Source organism: Lytechinus variegatus, chromosome 4 (assembly GCF_018143015.1).
Source record: "Lytechinus variegatus isolate NC3 chromosome 4, Lvar_3.0, whole genome shotgun sequence".
Lineage (NCBI taxonomy): Eukaryota > Metazoa > Echinodermata > Echinoidea > Temnopleuroida > Toxopneustidae > Lytechinus > Lytechinus variegatus.
In genome coordinates, this window is record NC_054743.1 from 7446504 (window position 1) to 7466658 (window position 20155).

The 20155-nt window shown below is 35.9% G+C and overlaps 2 non-coding genes and 2 pseudogenes across 2 annotated transcripts; 2 read left to right on the plus strand and 2 right to left on the minus strand.

Moving 5' to 3' along the window:
- Positions 1 to 14606: 14606 nt before the first annotated feature.
- Positions 14607 to 14746, plus strand: LOC121414577 (annotated as a pseudogene).
- A 1240-nt stretch (positions 14747 to 15986) lies between these two features.
- Positions 15987 to 16105, minus strand: LOC121414560. Its single transcript, XR_005969871.1, has one exon. It is a non-coding gene; the product is annotated as a U5 spliceosomal RNA (small nuclear RNA).
- Positions 16106 to 17192: 1087 nt separating this feature from the next.
- LOC121414563 lies at positions 17193 to 17309 on the minus strand. The gene has a single exon (XR_005969874.1). It is a non-coding gene; the product is annotated as a U5 spliceosomal RNA (small nuclear RNA).
- Positions 17310 to 18172: 863 nt separating this feature from the next.
- Positions 18173 to 18295, plus strand: LOC121414575 (annotated as a pseudogene).
- Positions 18296 to 20155: the final 1860 nt, after the last annotated feature.

Consider the following 20155-nt stretch of genomic DNA (forward strand, 5'->3'; position numbering starts at 1 on the left):
GAGGAGGTCACACTTGTCACCAGTGTCTGTGATATGTTACAAAATAATTAAGTGCTTTAAAAATTGAAATGTTAAGTGACCGGAAACACCATCTTAATTTCATCCCATACACTTATGTGTACTATTTAGGTGTCTATTTACAAAATCTGGGTTTGCCTTGTAGCTTTAGCTTTTCATTCCCAATAATGGTTGTTTTCAGGGTTTATTAGTTCTAATACATGCACTTGTACACATGTTTCATTTTGGTTTGAGAATTTTTTAAATCGGCTGCTCACAAAGTTAAACAATTAATACCTTTAACCGGCAGGTTACATTATAAGAGCACTTAAACCACAGTACATTATACGTTACAATCACGATACATAGTACTGTTCGGTACAACAATATACGATAATTACAATTAAATATAATCTAAAATACAAAGCAATGTACAAATAAGTACAAACATTGACAGATGCAAACACGTGGTACCTAGCAGTAGTATATAGTATATATACAGAGAGAGAGGAAGCCGGAGAGATTTAGAGATGGAGAGAAATAAAGGGAAAGAAGATGGATGAGATTGAGAGAGAAAGACACGAAGAACAGGGTTAGAGAGGGAGAGAGGGGGGGGGGGTGCTTTATACGAACATGAACTTGGGTACAATATTAACTAAATCTCTTTCTAAAATTGCATAAATTTATTGTGGCATGTTGGATGACAGGGTTTTAAATATGGGTTGATATATTCAAAACGTGCTATCTAATGAACAGTAAATTTATTTAACATTATCTGATTGTACAATTCCACTGTATGATGCTTACAAAAATCTTTTATAAATTGATTAGTCTGCCATGATGGCTCACACCTGCCTTGAAATATTACATAAGAATTAAACAGAACAGTCTTAAAGGGGAAGTTTACCCTGAAGAAAAGTTTATTGTAAAAATAGCAGAAAAATTAATAAAAAATATTGGTGAAGGTTTGAGGATAATCCGTCAAAGATTAAGAAAGTTATTAGAATTAAAAGTTTTGGATTTGTGACGTCATATGCGAGCAGCATTCCTACATAGCGAATGGTAAAAAAATCAATGAAATGTCATTTTCTCAGAAAATTGAAAATGGTTTTTACAGCGCCTTTTGTATATCAATAGACAAATCATTTCACACCCGATCATAGATAGAAAACAAAATAAAGTCATCAGGAACCATACAAAATTTGAAATTCATTGATTTTTTACCATTCGCTATGTAGGAATGCTGCTCGCATATGACGTCACAAATCCAAAACTTTGAATTCTAATAACTTTCTTAATCTTTAACGGATTTTCCTCAAACCTTCACCAATATTTTTTATTATTTTTTCTGCTATTTTTACAACAAACTTTTCTTCAGGGTGAACTTCCCCTTTAACTGTTTGGTCCCTAAAAACATGTGGACATGCTGAGTTTGAGTATTTCTTTCATGCGTTGTGTATTTTAGTGGTTATTAGACCCAGTGGCGTACGTAGGATTTTTTGAAGGGGGGGGGTTCAAGCTGAAATTCGTACACCCCAAAAAGTTTGACGAGCCCCCACCCCCCCAAAAAAAAATAAATGAATAAAATAAAACAAAAGTAATAAAAAAAAATCATTTTCAACATTTTTTGGGAGGGGGGAGGGGGGGGGTAGAACACCTGTAACCCCTCCCCCCGTTTACGCCCCTGATTAGACCGCGTGAACCTATTAAAATGTATATGAGATCGCTCTTCCAACCTGTTGCCGTGATGTCGTGTATGAGGCCTGCCGCGTGTATGTCGTGTTAAAGGGATGCTCCGGACTGAAAATATTTATAAATACAAGAATAGAGTAAAATTCACAGAGCAAAATGCTGAAATTTTCATCAAAATCTGATGACAAATAGCAAATTTATTGAATTTTACAATTAAGCAATATATTGTGAAAACAGTTCTATTTTCATCGTAAATTGCCAATTGCCACATGGTCTACCTTCATTTATACCATTCCGTCCATCAACATTTCATCTAACAACCATTTGGTCCAATGATCACTTCATCTAATCGTCATTTCGTCTATTACCATTTCGTCAAATAGCCAGTTGATCTAATACCCATTTTGTTTTCATTCATTTTGCACAATTTACCACTTAAGGTTAATTAGACCAAATGGCATGTGAACTAAATGGCTATTGGACCAACTGGTTATTGCACGGAATGGCATAAGACTAAATGACAGTAGACCGAGTAGAAGAACTGATGATAGACCAAATGGTAGTAGACGAGTTGGCAATTGGACGAATTGGCATTAGACGAATTGGAAATAAACCATGTTCATTAGATGGGCTGATGATGTCACATCCACACTTTCCCTTTTCTTATTATTACATGAAATCATTATTGTTTCAGTTTTTCACACATATATGAATGATATTATGTCTCGCTTATAATGAATTATGTTTCAGCAATGAATATCTAATGCACTTAATCAGTTGTTATTTCTGGTTCTTGACGAAAATAATTTGAATAAACCTTATTTCATGTAATAAAAAAAGAACATGTGGGGATATTACATCGTCAGTTTGCTCATTGAATATTAATGAAGACATGCCTAGAACTGTTTTACCGGAATAATGCAAATCTTAAAAATGCCATAACTTTGTTATTCCTTGTCCGATTTCGAACAATTTTTCAGTATTTTGTTTGTCTAATTTTTTGAAAAGTTCAAATTATATTATTTTTAGCCTGGAGTACCCCTTTAACGTTGGAGTGCGTTTTCAATATGTTTCGAATGGTATTTGTAAATTTGATGATGGTGTTGGTTTATCATTGCTGTCAATGCAGCAAATCTGTTTTTTGTTGGGGTGGTATATGTGTGGTGTAGGACTATAGTGTGGTGTAGGACTATAGTGTGGTGGTATGGTGCCGCCATTAATGCTTTTCCCTTCGATGTCTGCATAAACCAACATAAAATTGGTATTGCTTCAGGTAGGTTTGGTGTTTATGAGTATTGTGTGTATGTTGCCAGGTACTCGGTCGAACATTTTCTCGCAATTATTGAGAACATGGTGTAAAGTACCAGTATAGAGTTACAAAGATTACATTTGTATGAAATTCGGACCCCCGGCACATTTTTTTTTGTAATGTAGATATAACCGTTGTTGTTGACATGGTAAGTGCAATTTTGAGCTACCAAGCAATAAAGGCCCCCGCCCCCGAAAAAATGAACACCTATTTTTTGCAAAGCACTGACTCCTTCACTGCTTCTGCTTGATATTACGTCATGGGCGTAGCCTTTTTGTTTGCAATAATTTTAGCTCTCATGATTTCGCGGATGTGTGTGTGTGTGGGGGGGGGGGAAACGTCCTTATACTGCCGCCGACGCTTTATGGTGCCTATGATGGTGCTCAATTATCTTCATTAACGCGTTTGTGATTCCAAGTTCTTTAGTAATTACCGAAAGCGGCAATCCCTAAATTACCTGATAGTGCATCCAAACCATTACGATAATTACTGTTACTGCATCACTTGGATAATACTACATCTTCGGTCTCTACTTTTATATCTGATGACAATAATGAAAAAAAGACAAGTCCAGTAACAGAGAGCGGGATACTGGGGGCAAAGTTTGTGCCGTTACCATAATACTGTTCATGGATAAAAGGTTAGATAAATCTATACGGAAAGACGTGATTTGATATAATCTCTACTGAAACCTGTTTGGTAGTGTCCAGGAGTGGATTGGATTATTTGTCTTCAACTCTGGCATAGAAATACGGGTATATAAACAGAATTCTTACAGGAAAAACATTAAAAACAACGTCAAATATTGTGACCCCACCGATCCCATCTACGAACTATCTGAGGTATCTTCGTTTTACCGAAGTGCATTTCTTCAACTGAATCCTATAATTACACAAATTATCATCGAATTGATAACCAACTGAATTGTTCATGGAGTAAGATCTCAAACATTATGGTTGAAGATGTTGAACTTGACGTCATTCCATTTTGATCGCCCTATGGTCATTCTACCTTTCATCAACCTACCGTTCTCATTGCTTGCAAACGCGTTTCTGCTCGTCATCTTGCATCAGCAACAGAAGATAGACGACACCACACGTTTAACATACAGAGTTTCAACCGTTCTTCAGATCACTTTGAGTGTGACCTGGTGCAGCTGGGACGTTTTATCTTACATTTCCGACAATGTGGATTTCTGTGAAACAATTTCGAACGTTTTCTCGTTCATGACGTTCACAGTATTATTCTCACAGCTCTTCTGTTACTGTTTCATCAGCGCCTGTAAACTTCTCCTCATAACGCGCCCTCTACGTTACCACATTTTCTTGACGCCACTCAAAGTAAAACTCACTGTCGTATTCATGGTCCTATTATCAACTTTATGTTCTATTCCTTTATTACCCTTACCGCATATCAAACTTAGTTACTACGCCTGGCATTGCTACGAAACACCACCAATCGATTACGCAAGCCTATTTTACTTTATAGACGTTTTCATCCATGTTATTCTGATCACCGTCTTGGTAGTTTCTACTCTCATACATGTTGTCATCTTGAGAGTCATTTGCCAACACAAGCATCGTCTAGATGTAGCAGCAAGGATAACTGAGCACACTGATGGCTCTCCTCAGATCAGGGTCTATCGAAGATGGCATTTCCCAGCCAAGGGTGTGGTCACGGTGTTTATACTAACAATGTCATTTTACATCTGTTGGTTTCCTTGGGTTGTTACCTTGGGTGATGATGTTGGGAACATGATGGCTGAACTAAATGGATGGCTTCAACCTTTGATTTATATCCTGACTACCAAAGAAGCAAAGGAGATTGTCCACCATTATCTTATTGCAATTAAAATGGCTATTTTGAGACTGTAAAATATATAATTTCAGTCTCTCTCTTTCTCTTTTAAAATTGTCTAGAACTCTGTGTCCTGTATGGAAAGTTTTAACTTACATTGTTTATTTAATATGACTTGTAAATGTTTGGACAAAGAAGAAAAACAACTTTTACTTGAGAATGAGTATCAAACCCTCATCTAAAAAACAAGGAAAGAATGTTGATGGTTTTTTAAAGATGACCTTCATCATGTGCAAGATTATTGTATAATGGAATATAATGTCTGTTCCGTGTGTGCAACTGCATTAATAATAATAATAATTCCTTCTTATTAAGCGCTTTTTCAAAAGTTACAAAGAGCATTGGAAAACTTGTTTCGCCATGACCAACAATATGAATAGCACTAAAATAATTTGATATATTACTTTACTTGGAGACCATATGCTAAATGTGACGACATTCAAACATTGTAATCATGTTGTTAAAGACCTTTGCCAAACCATTTATGATATGCCTATTGTAGAACCCCATTGCGCACGAATTTTAACCGAAATCAAGGACACGCTTGAATAGTCAATAAGATTGCATAAGATTGCAAAATTTCCCCTAAAGATAGACCTAATGTAGGCCTACGTCTAAAGTATTAGAATGAAATCACGACAGATATCTCAATGTCAAGTTTACAAACACGTGTCTACAACAACCTCAAGAAAATTAATTTTGGCAGAACCGATGAAACACTAGATATTTACAGAGAGATCTTCCCAAAAGGCGTCGTACAAGAAGTTTTCAAAATACCGAGATGGAAATGATCAACTCAACGGGTATATTTTGAGTATATCAAAATTAAGAGTAAACAAAAAAAAACTTCTTGAAATTAATTGGCTTGTGTGAACGCAGAAAAAAATCGATCTTATTCAATGGGATGGAAGAAAGTTTGAGTAAAATTTGATAAAAAATAAAAACACAAGAAAGTTATAAGTATATAAATGGTGAGAACACTGTTTCTATGGATATCCTCCCTATTTGATTGGCAATGTAATCAAGATCTTGGTGCCACACGAACCCCGAACAGTCTCGTTTGGTTCAATGATGAGTGTTCATGAATAGTAATAATATGAAAAGAAAATCGAGAGTAATCACGGGAATCGCTCATATGTTTGAATGCTTAAATTACAGGCGTGAGGGGCGAATTGTAAGCTGTCATGTCCTTGTGATTTTTCTTGCATTATGATTTAGATGAATAATTTCATTTTTAATTTACCTTGTTCAAGTATGAACTTTAATTTGCAATTTCGGGATTTATCAGTTTATGTCTTTTGTCATGTTGAAACCGACACAGATGTTGTCGAGCATCACTATTAGAAATAAATATCAAATGACATGCATTTCGGTGTTTTTTCATAGAAATTAAGCATTTCCACACAAACAAAAACAAAACCCGACAGCAGTATTGATGATCGATGACTTGAACAGGAATCGCCCAAATGTATATTAGAAAGTGAATCGAATGCATCACCAATTAAAATAAGTGTTGGTTCTAATCAGACGATTGCAATCTGGGATGTAATTGGGTTAATGATTTGTTTACGCCACGAGGTGAACAGGTATATGTATATTTCTTAGAAAAAAGTATATTCTAACTGCATAAGTCATCAAACTAAATGATAGCGGGTTGGCGAGCCCGTTACAAAATTTATATACAACACGACGCATGTCGTAGAGTCAATTTGTCGCTATTATGATTAAGGTTTAAACGTAAAGCATCCCTTTTATTTCTAATGGCGACAATTAGGACTTTCAAAAGAGCGCGGGACACCTCGGGCAGTAAAATTAACCATTATCGCTAAACAGCTATTCATCATAGAAGCACATCACTTACTATTTATTAGCAGTTAAGGAGGGGGCATAATGTAACAAAAATGAATAAAAAGGTGAGCTGGTCTTTTTATGTCACATCTTTTTTTTTTTTTTTTAAGTTAAACCACCGTTTGATTTGCCTCCCGTGATTATTGCTGCAAGCTGGCAAGGGATAACGGGACACTTTGAAAGAACATCAGAATTATACTCTTATTCAGAAAAAAGGCAGCTAAGGAGATAAAACATTATAATCATACATTCCCTTCCGACATCTATAAAAATCATCCAACTAAATCGGGAATACAAGAGCTGAGGAACTGCATGTAGTGGAATTGGGACTTGTTTTAAAACCATTCGGACTCTTCAATATGTGTGTCACTTTTTAATAGATTGTTCTTTCTCGTTAATATATATATTCTAAACAAGTACATTCATATTCACGAAAAGGCCGAACCAATTGTCAGTATGTCATATAGCGCTGATGGTCCAATCGCCAATTTAGGGGAGAAATCATCCTCTTCATTTTTCGATGACTATAATAATGGTGACTATAGTAATACTCTTTCTTCCATCAACATTGAGGGATTTAACTCCACACTATCAGCAACATCCTTCCCAGTGGCTGTTCTCTCATTAACCAACATCGGATTGTCTTTACTCGCTAACTCACTGCTTCTTCGCATCTTGCATCTTCAGCAAACTATAGAAGAGGATACCCGACTTATGCATCGAGTTTGCACCGTTCTCCAAATGATCCTAAGCGTTACTTGGGGCGGTTGGGACTTTGGCAAATACATCGTCAATGATGCAGAGTCGTGCAGACTTCATTCATATATTTTCCCATACGTAACACTGTCCACTTTCTTTGCACAACTCTTCTGCTACAGTTTCATAAGTATTTGCAAGCTCTTGTTTATCACCAGACCATTGAAATACCACATCATGCTAACCCTTAAAAGGGTCAAAGTGATCCTTTTCATCATTGTCTTTGTAGCTGTTTTGATCTGTATTCCGCTGTTGCCGTGGCCCAATATGAAGTTCCATTCCTATGTCTCAAATTGCGAGATATCATTTGATAGGGTGTGGTTAGTTGAAATCATCGTCAAAGCTCCAGTTATTACCGCTCTCTTCATAACTACCGTAACCAACATCACTATCTTAAGAGTAATCTACAAGCATCGACGTCGTCTGGACGTAACGACGACAGCGAATGATAACAATGGAGCTCCTCTACCATGTCTTCGTAAACGAATTGGACGTTGGATGCAGGCTAGTAAAGGAGTATGTACCGTGCTGACATTGTCGATCTCATTCCATGCCTGCTGGTTCCCTTGGTTGATGGCCTTTACTGATTGGGGATTTTCCTTGGCTGTGATATCAGGAGGAGTAAGTGGATGGCTTCAGCCGTTACTGTACATCTGTACAACCAAAGAAGCCAAGCGGATTGTCCGGAACTACTTCCTGAAACTGAAATTGGCTCTGATGTGTAATAAACGCCATAGAATTATCGGAGTATAGATCGTTGATAGGCCCAACAAGTATAGGCCTAGCTGAGAATGGCCGGAGTTTAAAACAGACTATCATGTCCCTGCACTAAATATCATTTGGTAAGATATGTGGATCTGTACATTTTCCATCTATCCACTGAGGCTGATATTCATTCCCTAACTGATAAAATTCACGAGCGGCGAGAAACGACCATCCGGACATGTCTCATGTGATATGCCCGAAAAGAATCAACAGAATTTAATCAAGAATAACTCCCACCAAAGTTATACACCATAAAGTGAATTCACATGGCGTATCAAAATCATAGACCTAATTCTACAGTTCTAAGAATTTCAAATATTGGCCATCAGAAGAGTCGAATTATCAAAAGGAATCTCATAAAATACGATGGTGCTGATAAGATAGTGAACCCTACAAGAACATGCACTCCATCATGCGAGCGTTGATTGTAGACAACGACACTACACTATTCAGTGAGCACAGAAAAAACAATCTTTATTGAATGCAATATTCTTTCACCTGACTTCACAAATAATTATACAAAACATATCAGAACTTGAACACTTGAAATATCCATTTTCTAGTGGGTTCACTATTTTTTTTAGTACCACTGTATGTCTATAATATTTATCTTCAGTTGTTTTCAGATACATTGACTTTGCTATATATTCTATTGACACTCTACAATCTCCGGTTTAGATTGCTTTGAATGTAAAACCACATATAATTAACTTTTATCATTATCGATATTTACAATATTTGTAAATAAATGCCCTTGATAATCATTGCAATTGACATGTCTTGTTTAATTTTGAATGTTGAAGTTTTCTGTAATATCAATGTTTTTGAGAGTTTTTAAAATTAATATTCTATGTCAATCTAACCACCCTTTGGAATTAATTTGATATGCCAGGAATTTCTGTTTCCCGTTCTCATTATTTTTATATTTATTTTATATTATGATAAATGTAATTTAAATTTCCCCTTTTTAAAAAATCAGATATAGAAATAAAATGATCTGCTAACCATTCTAAAGAATCACAAACCCAATAATCTGATGATTAAATTGTTTACTAATGCAGGGTTTGATACTTTGGAGTGCTGCAGTATCAACAAATCTGGAAAAACTCAACAAGGAAAACATAAGAAAAAGAAGAAACGAAAATGAAGTTTAAACGTCCCTCTTTATTAGGGGGTGGCATGTGCTGGACGAGAGATTGAGAGAGCCAATAATGAGTCAATGGCTAATCCCTGACAGATAATGCATCATGATGCCACCGTTATTGCAACTTAATTGCATGACAACCATTTGCCCTTTTACATCAAGTGATGACTGTTTTCTCATCCGACATAATTACGTTTTACCCTACTAATAAATCGTGTAAATATAATATGATGTGAAATCCTATTAAATGGATCGTATGCCAAAACTGATTTATTTTCCTTTTTTTTTGATTGTGCAACATGTTCAAATACTATCAGTGATTAAAGGTTCCACAGACGACAACAGAAAAGGTGTCATGTGTATCGTTTGTTATGTATGTTATCTATGTCAAAACTCGACAATTTCTCTTTGCTGTGAAAACGGTTTTCATTATATTCACTACACACGACAATTACGGCATTTCGGTCTCTGAGCTAGAAGTGAAGCAGTGTGGTTAATAATAAGTCATGTGACTTTTGTCAGGGGCAGGGGAACAAGGGAGGGGGGGGGGGGGGGCTCCCGGTGTGTCAGTAGTTCAGTACCGACTTATTTAGAAAACACATTAAATTAACATCTGATTGTGATTTACGTTCATTGGCAGCCCTCACCTTTGATTTACACCCCCCCCCTCCTCCGACTTTCAGAATCATTCCACTGCTCGTGTATGCTACAACCTTATTTTCGGGGGGGGGGGGGGATCTCATCATCTAAAGCACTAGTTGTTCGCACTCCAGGCAGCACAACTAATCAATCATAGCGCTCCAAGGATTAGATTGATGCAATATGATTATGCGAGGTACTCGTTAATTTTAGCACAGATGATTGATGTTCTGGACACATACACAAACACAATTTTAAAATCCGTCTTTTCGTGATAACAGAAACGCAACATCAGAGAACTGATTTAAATCACATCCTCTTCGATGAACATGCTCACAAGGTAGGCCTGCATGCCTCAAACTTCTCCTACTGTAAAGACATCGCGCCTTGTGGTTCGACAGCTGACCTTTTCTTTTTCATCTTCTTTGTACTGGAGAAAAATTATGTTCACATCTCAATTTCCATTTGGATAACGGTTTCGGAAGTAAGATACCGTACTGACGACATACTCCTCGACATGCATTGGATGCTTATTCTTATTGTTGCTTAATTGCAATGGACTATACTTGCTACAACTATGTTCTGTTGTCGACACCACACAAGATATATATATAAGTGGACATTGTGATAATGAAGCCTTTTGTCACCGACCGTATGCTATGTCTGTATGATCTTTGTGCTGTATAGACAAAATGGATGTTGAAAAAAACACAAACGATGAATCTGTTGACGCCAAGCGACCTGCCAAATTGATCCAACTTTAATCCTCCTCTAAATAGCTTAATAATTCGTAATCTATTTCGTAAATTTGATTCGATCGGGTTGATTTGGTTTTAGTACTTTTTATACATCACCAATGGCCAAAGGCTAACATGGCTCGTGAAGTCAAGGCAGAAATAAGTTTAGATAAATGAATATAAAGACTGTAGACCATGACTGTATTTGAAACAGTACTGTACCAACCCTTTATCTCCTTGCTTCAACTAAATCAGTCACCTCCAATATTTGGTTTTGAAAGTACTAACCACCCTTCGTTGCTATGGAGAATATGACCACTTCATTGACATATTTTAGTTACGACCCATTGCTAATCATTGTCCTCATCAATATGGGTCTATCCTTGTCCGTTAACATACTTGTGATCTTTGTTTTACAACGTCAACAAGCGATGGACAATAACTCTTGTTTGATATACAAGGTATCTTCATATCTTCAGCTGATATTGAGCTTGGCATGGGGCGGTTGGTCTCTCACTAACCATCTTCCAGGATTGCTTGGAAATGCATGTCTGATAACGCATTATACATTCGCCTTCGTAACAATGTCGTCTTTATTCGCTCAGATGTACTGTTATAGCTTCATCAGCATCTGTAAGGTCATACTGATAAGGCGCCCTCTACGGTATCATCTTATTTTGACATCAATAAGTGTCAAGATTGTACTGATCTTCGTCATTATGGTTCCTATTTCTGGTTGTATTCCACTCTTACCATGGTTTGATGTTTATTCAAATTTTATCGACTTGCGATGCAAATACCCGACCATTCTCTTATCAGAATCTTTGAAACTGGAAGACCTATCAAATCGAAATACCACACGATACTCATTCTTAACACCTGTTGCCATAGCGCTCGTTATAAACACCACTACCAACTTTGCTCTCCTGGGAGTAATTTGCAAACAAAAACGCCGCGTTGAAGCTAGCGATCAAGTAGCCCCGGGAAACGGCGGCATACGACCAAGGGTGAAGATTTTTCGATGGCAGTTTCCAAAGAAGGGTGTAGCCACGATTTTTACGCTCACAATTTCGTTCTATGCTTGTTGGATTTCCTGGCCTTTGGGAATGATACTACAGTATAAATATATGAGGGATATAATACAAATAACAGGTGGTGTGGGTGGTTGGCTTCAGCCTCTCCTCTTTCTCATCACAACCAAAGAAGCAAAAGACATCGTCAAAAGCTACTTAACGAAATTAGGATTTTAAAGTCACTTTATAGCTAACTGAAGGATATTGCATTAATCAAACTTTTAATTAGACTTGCCCCGTCATACCGTCATTGTAAATATCACTCTAAATCTAGTTTAGTTCAACAGATTATTTCATTGATATCATTGATATAGCAGTCATTAATTATGATATTCATTGTTAATGAAAAAAATGTAACAGTTATTGTATGACAGGAGCATGATTATTATTTTTTTTTTATTTGATAGAATTTTTCCATTCATCATAAAAACAAAAATAGAGCACATACAAAATTTATTAGTGTGTGTGTTGAAATCGGTTTTGTAAAGTCTAACCCAATTTTGGCATGTTTGGGGTAAACCGAACACTATAGAGATCGCAATTATTTATAGACCTACCCTTATCATCCTGATCATCGCCATAGTTACGTCAATCACCTGCCATCATTAATTGCTCTTGAAACCATTTTGGCATATTTTTTAAAATCATTGACAGGTATATTGATGTTGGTGCAAGCGTGCAATCACGGCAAATGATAAAAGTAATTACTGACGCTGAGTAGATGCTTCAACTGTAGCGCCGTCCTCTAATTTACTTGCACAATCATGACAATGAAAGCAGTAAAAAGGTCTCGTCTAACCATGCTAACAGGGATGATAACAGATATGCTCCCAAAGTACGTTTTGGTCTCTTCTGTTTCATGTCATCAAGTACGTGGTATTTACAACGACAACGCTGATTCATCATCTCTTTTGGAAGATGACCTGAATATTTTATCATTTGTGAGAACTCTATATCTGAACTTCTAAATTAACATACAGTGCTTCGTTTCTTTGGACATCTTCAAATGACTCTTTTTTTGATTTTGCTAAAAGACGAAGGAGACCGAGAGATCAAAAGAACTGACCTAAAATACCGCTTGACCCCACTGATGATTATACACCTCAGTTTGAGATTTATGTTGGTCATGTAACTATGAAATTTTCGAGGAAACAGCTTCTAAAGACGACCCTAGATAGACATTAAACTAAATTTGACAGGATATGGAAAATTCACATCTTGGGGAAACCAAATAGAACATACTTCTCTGACCACCAACTGCCATAGGTCCAATGTGATGAACTTTTTACACTAATGAACTTTTGATATTTGACGTTTGACAAATATTGCCTGTGTATAATCTCCATCACAAGCACAGTTATCTCTTTCAGGAACGATGGCCAATTCAACAGAAATCCATTTTTCCCATCCAGTATCCATCTGCAGTTTTATCAACACAGGACTGGCGCTGCCAATCAACGCATTTGTGATTTTCGTCTTACACCGACAAGAAGTTATAAATGAAACCTCCCGCATACTTTATCAATTATCCGGTTATATTCAAATGATTTTAAGCATTTCATTAAGTAGTTGGTGTATTGGCTGGTACTGGTATGCCAGTGATGAAAAGTCATGTCAAATTTTGAATGCCGTTTTCCCTTTCCTTACAATTTCAAGCCTATTCGCACAGATGTTCTGCTACAGTTTCATCAGCATCTGCAAACTAATCCTCATAAGACGCCCTCTACGGTACCATCTTATTTTGACGCCGCTAAAAGTGAGGGTTGCAATATTTTTCATTATTCTAGCGCCTATTCTATGCTGCATTCCTTTACTTCCGTGGCCGAACCAATTCTCAAGATTTTTTAGCGATATGTGCCCCGCCTTTTTGTTGCATCAAAACGACACCATTTCCTTTGGTGTTGGTATCGCCTTAAATATCTCATTCATTGCACCTGTTGCAGTGACCATTGTCATAACTACTGCAACAAACTTTGCTATCCTAAGCGTGGCTTGTCAACACAAGCACCGAATCGAAGCAGGGAGGAACGATGGCCCCACTGACGATCGAGAACGAGGACGACCTCGACCTTGGAATTTACCAGGGAAAGGTACTCTTACTATATTGATACTGACCGTATCCTTCCATGTTTGTTGGTTCCCTTGGCTTGTTAGGAGTACATTGACCTTTGAAAGGATGGAAACTGCACAGATAATGGGTGGAGTAAGTGGTTGGCTTCAACCATTACTCTACATCGCAACCACGAAAGAAGCAAAAGACATCGTATGGAGTTACATATCAACATTTAGACAAACGCCTTGCGGGACGCTTTGTCGCAAGTGAAAGCGTCAAAGAAGAGAACTTTGATTACAACTGATTATTTTTGGTAACGATTGACATTATCAACATAACATGAACGTAATGTGAATTACCAAGATTACCTAGTGTGATATATGATTATGCCATTCCAATTATGCATAGGAAGTTTATTTCTAACTGGAACTAAACTTCGTACAGGTTCTTATAAACCTCTCAGTTGTTTTATGTGTACATAATTTATACAGTTATAGTGATATTTGTTTGCTTGTTTTATTTTTTTTTCTATCTGTATATTTTCCATTTAAAAACATATCATTTATATTCTATGTTTGAAGAAGTGACTGTATAAACAACTAAAGAGAACAAATTATTGAAATAAATATCACCTCTTCTACAGAAAATTATTATAGTCTTGATAGTCCCTGCCAAAGTACTTTAGTACGGTTTTTTTTTCTTTCAAAATGTACATTGATACAATAAACGGAAATAATGTTCCATGCTTTTTTCATACTTTACCACGTCGAATCATCACTCACAGTTCTTTCGCCTTTTACTAAAAAATTCCGTGCAGAGGACTTATTAGACCGGAATTTAATAATTTAGTTTTGCCTTGTCTTTTTTAAAGGGCGTAATCATGCAAAGAAATATATTCCGAAATGTCATTCCGATAGTTTCAAAAACTTGGGGGAAAGATCATTTGCTTTTGCATGCCCCACTTTGTGGAATAGCCTCCTGAAGACAAAAAATGTACCTTTGTCGAAACTTTCAAAAAATCTTATAAAAAATTTGCTATTTAACTCTTAGCTCTTTATGCGCCTTGAGCATCTATAGAATGGATTTGGCGCTTTACAAGTCTCATTATTATTATTATTATTATATATAATAAATGATTTCAATCTCAGATCTTGTTTCCGCGCCAACTTGAAGAGTTTCAATTCTCTGATATTATACATGTTATAGAGGGCGGTGTGTATCTGGCATACCCGAGAGATCGTGTCCAACACAACAGTAGGTCGATCTAAATTAAAAAATAAAGACAAATGTAAAAACTGCTAAAAGGTACGCCTTTTTCTAAAAATTGGATGCAGATTTAAAAAAGTGTGACGCTTATATTCACAAAAAGGAGTTATGAAAATGTGATATTGTTAAACACCCAGAGTTCCTTCAAAATTATTACAATACACAGTCATACACATCGAAGTTATTCGATAACAAGCAATACACGATACACGAGTCGGTGGTCTGTACTGTTTCCAGAGAATTAGAAGAACAAAGAAACTGCAAATGATATCACAATTCTACATGTTAAATGAAACGGGTTTTACATCAATATAAAGGGAAAATTAAATATCATATCGTTATTTTACAGGGGCCGCTGAACCCCGCCACTTTTTTCCAAAACCGTGTAAAAAAAAATGGCAATATGATTGTGATTTTTAGCATGGTCAGTCCCCCACTTTGAAAGCCGTTCCGCGGCCCCTGTTTTATACAATTACCCTTCCCCAAAAAAGCCACGAGTGACATAATCGGGTTCTTCATGCGATATACCACCACTCAAGTTTTGCTTTTGCGCATAATATAGTAGGCTTATAAACAAAAGTTTGAAATTCTCTCACATTCTTTTGTTCTTGGTCATATTTTCGCGAAGATATACATACTCTCAATCGTTATCATGCATGATACTCCGTTGATTGACTAAACTAATTAAGATAATATAAATACTATAGATTAGATAAAGTAAAATATTAACCCCCTCCCTCATCCTCCAAGGCGCCAAAAAGAGAAATTTAGCGGATACTCATAAAGAAACATGAATTACTTGATATCTCGTGTTTCATTCCGTATTTCTTTTCTTTGCATAGATATAATGAGCCTCGTCGAAAGACAAGGCAGAAAGAAATTATTAAATTCCGATCTTATTGGTCCTCTGCACGGAAATCTTTAGTAAAAGGCGAAAGATTTGTGCGTGATGCAGTGAACCCACGGATATCAACTAAAGATCTGAGAATCAAGATGTAGTGATGTAAAGATGACTGAATGAATGGTTAGTGTTCAAACTTCACCAAGACTCAACGATGTTCACCTAATTTGAATAAGAATAGAGCATGCGCCAGGGTATGTGCTGATTCATCAGATTAATGAATACGTTATATATGCCTATACAACAAGCACTCCTATACCATGTATACGGGTCTAAAACTGAAGCACAACCATTCGATAAATTCATTCAAATGGAAAGAGATTTTAATAGAAAAGATTTTACAGAAAATATCTACTTTTCATATGTTAAGTACATTTTTTAATGGCGATATAAGACCATATACCTTTCTGTTAATATACACAAACCATAAACTAAATGCTCATCTTATGTCTAACTTATATTTCAATTTCCCGATCTTTGCTCTGTATCTGTTCCTGCATCACTCACATATCTTTCGGATTTTACTAAAAAAAATGCCGCGCAGAGGGCTTATAAGACCGGCATTTAATAATTTATTTTTGCTTTGTCTTTTGATAGGGCGTAATCATGCAAAATCATGGAAATGAAATAAAAGAATTGAATTGAAATGAATTGAAAAAAAAAGAAAGATATTATAAATGATCTCAATCTCAGATCTAATTGTTTCCGCGCCAACAGTATCAATTCACTGATATTATAGAGGGCGGTGTGTATCTGGCATACCCGAGAGATCAAGGCCGAAACAACAGTAGGTCGATCTAAATAAAAAAATAAAGACAAACGTAAAAACTGCTAGAAGGTACGTCTTTCATTAAAAATTTGATGCAAAATAAAAAAATATATATATATATATATATAAATCACTTAATTTCACAAAAAGGGGTTCTGGAAATATGATATTGTTAAACATCCACAGTTCCTTCATAATTATTATAATATAAAACGTCATACACATCGAAGTTATTTGATATCAAAAAAATAAACAAAACAATCCACCACCTCACCGCCTCCGAGGCCCCGACAGGAGCAATCTAGCAGTAATTCAGAAAGGAACTTGAATTATTTTATATCTTCGAACTGTTTTATTTCTTGTTTTCTTTGCATAGATATTATGAGCCTCATCAAAAGACAAGACAGAAAGAAATTATTAAATTCCGATCTTATTGGTCCTCTGCACGGAAATCTTTAGTAAAAGGCGAAAGATTTGTGCGTGATGCAGTGAACCCACGGATATCAAATACAGATCGAGTAATCAATATGTACTTATGTGAAGATGACTAAATGAATGGTTAGTGTTCAAACTTCACCAAGACTCAACGATGTTCACCTAATTTGAATAAGAATGGAGCATGCGCCAGGGTATGCGCTGATTCATCAGATTTGTGAATACGTTATAGGCCTATAGGGGCCTATACAACAAGCACTCCTATAAGCCAGTTCGTAGTTCCTTTCTGCGCATGATCAAAAGATTCTACGCATGATCAGAAGAAGGTCATTTGTACTAAAGTGACATGGTGCTTTAAAATCTAATGAGATAAGCACCAACTTTGATGTCTTGATTATTCATATATTCTTTTGAATTGTCGTTTTCATTTACATCCACAAAAAACAACAATGCTTCCACGAACGACTGGTATTTCACAGTTTGTCAAGTACATTGTGCAACATATACTAAGATATGCATTCAAAGTAGGAATGCAACAAATACCTTCATTAAGCGTTCATTGGTGTGCTATTCTAGTCACCTGGTCTATTCAATTTCTTCATCCTGCTATGTAAGGCAAGCTTACGTAATATCTTGCTTTGAAATCTGCCTATCATGATGAAAGAAATAAAAGGTCATTTGACCAAAATTGCCCATGAAGTAACTACGAACTGGTCTATACGGGTCTAAAATTGAAGCACAACCATTCGATAATTCAAATGAAAAGAGATTTTAATAGAAAAGATATTGCAGAAAATATCTACTCTTCATATGTTAAGTACATTTTCTTAATGGCGAGATAAGACCAATACTTTTCTGTTAATATATACCAACCATAAACTAAATACTCATCTTATGTCTAATTTATATTTGAATTCCCCGATCTTTGCTGTATCCATGAGTTCTTGCATCACTCACAGATCTTTCGCCTTTTACTAAAAATTTCCATGCAGAGGACTTATTAGTCCTCTGCACGGAAATTAATTTATTTTTGCCTTGTCTTTTGAAAGGGCGGAATAATGCATAGAAAGATATTACAAATGATCTCAATCTCAGATCTTGCTCCAGCGCCAACTTGAAGAGTTTCAATTCACTGATATGTTATAGAGCAGCGCTTCTCAACCTATTGTTACTCGAGGACCATTTTGACTCTCAAATATTTATCGAGGCCCACCTAGCTACCACAATCTTGAGAAAGAGATATGACTACTTGTCTTTACTCAAAGATGATAATGGGCATATTAGTGCATATAACTTTCAGTAGCCCGGCCTCAGAGCCCCTTCTCCAAACGTATACAACAATGACAACATAACAACTTCATAACAAGAATGCTGAATACTTTCAACATTCGACACATATTACTTATGATTTTGCATCTCTGCCAGTCACGATGAATCCAAATTTCATGTATTCATGGTCGTTTTTCTTATACATTCAGAGACTTTTTAATTTGTTTCCGTCCTCATCCTTTTTAAATCGCTTTAAAAAGGGTCCATTATGATGAAAGTATGTTTCCGTGAAATTTGAACACAAAGCCCTGAAGCACATTCGAAACAAACAGTTCAAGAACTTACTGCATTCGCAAAGGTCCAGTAAATGGGCGACAATTAACTACTAGTAAATTCTATAGTACATGATGAGGTTCACATCAAAGTTAGATCGAAACCATTATAATCTGTATGCATGCATATCGCAACACGCATAAAGCATGCTTTTGCTTTGTTTGACCCGGACGTAGACCAATCAAACATTACATATTTGGGCTTTCGGACAGGTCCAGGTCTGTGAAACATACTATAGTTTTTCCCACATTTTTTTACTTCCTCTGGAGCTTCTCGCGGCCCACCGTTTGAGAAGCACTGTTATAGAGGACAGTGTGTATCTGGCATACCCGAGAGATCAAGTCCAACACAACAGTAGGTCGATCTAAATAAAAACAAATTAAAGACAAATGTAAAAACTGCTAAAAGGTGCGTCTTTCACTTAAAATTGGATGCAAAATAAAAAACATATCGCTTAATTTCACAAAAGGAGTTATGGAAATGTGATATTGTTAAACACCCACCCATAACTATTATAACATAAAAACGTTACACACATCGAAGTTATTCGATAACAAGTATAACAATACACGAGATGGTGGTCTGTACTGTTTCCAGAAGAAGAATTAGAAGAACAAAGAAACTGTAAATGATGTCACAATTCTACATGTTACATAAAACGGGCTTTACATTAATATAAAGTGAAAATGAAATGTTACATCGTCATTTATACAATTACCTTTCAAAATAAAGCACGAGTGACGTAATCGGATTCTTCATGGGATACCGCCACTCAGGTTTTGCTCTTGTATTAGAAGAACAACGAAAGTGTAAATGCCTATCGCAATTCTACATTGTTTGGAATATCTTTGTTATTGCATCGCAGACTTAGTAATTGATGACTGGATAGTTTAATGTTGGGTGTGTGAATTTTTTTTTCATTCTTTTCTTTCTCACTATCTTACTTGTTTTCTTTCTACTCTTCTTTCTTTCACTCTATGTCTCTTATCTTTCTTCATATTTACCCTTCCTTTATTTCTTTCTTTTCTCTCTTTACTCTTTCCTTTCTTTGTCTTATCTCTTATATCATTTCTAGTTCTCAAACCTTTTTCCACCTTTCCTTATAATTATTTACAGTATTTTATTATAATTTTTCTGTAGCTAAGTAATTTCATTTTTCTTAACATAATTATTTACGGTATTTTTAATCATATTTTGATAGCTAAGTTTAAATATTCATGTGTATTTTGTATCATGATATCATTGTAATTTTATGTGTTTTTTTATCCATCAGGACATTGATGTAAAACAGCAATTCAGCTGATCTTTTTAT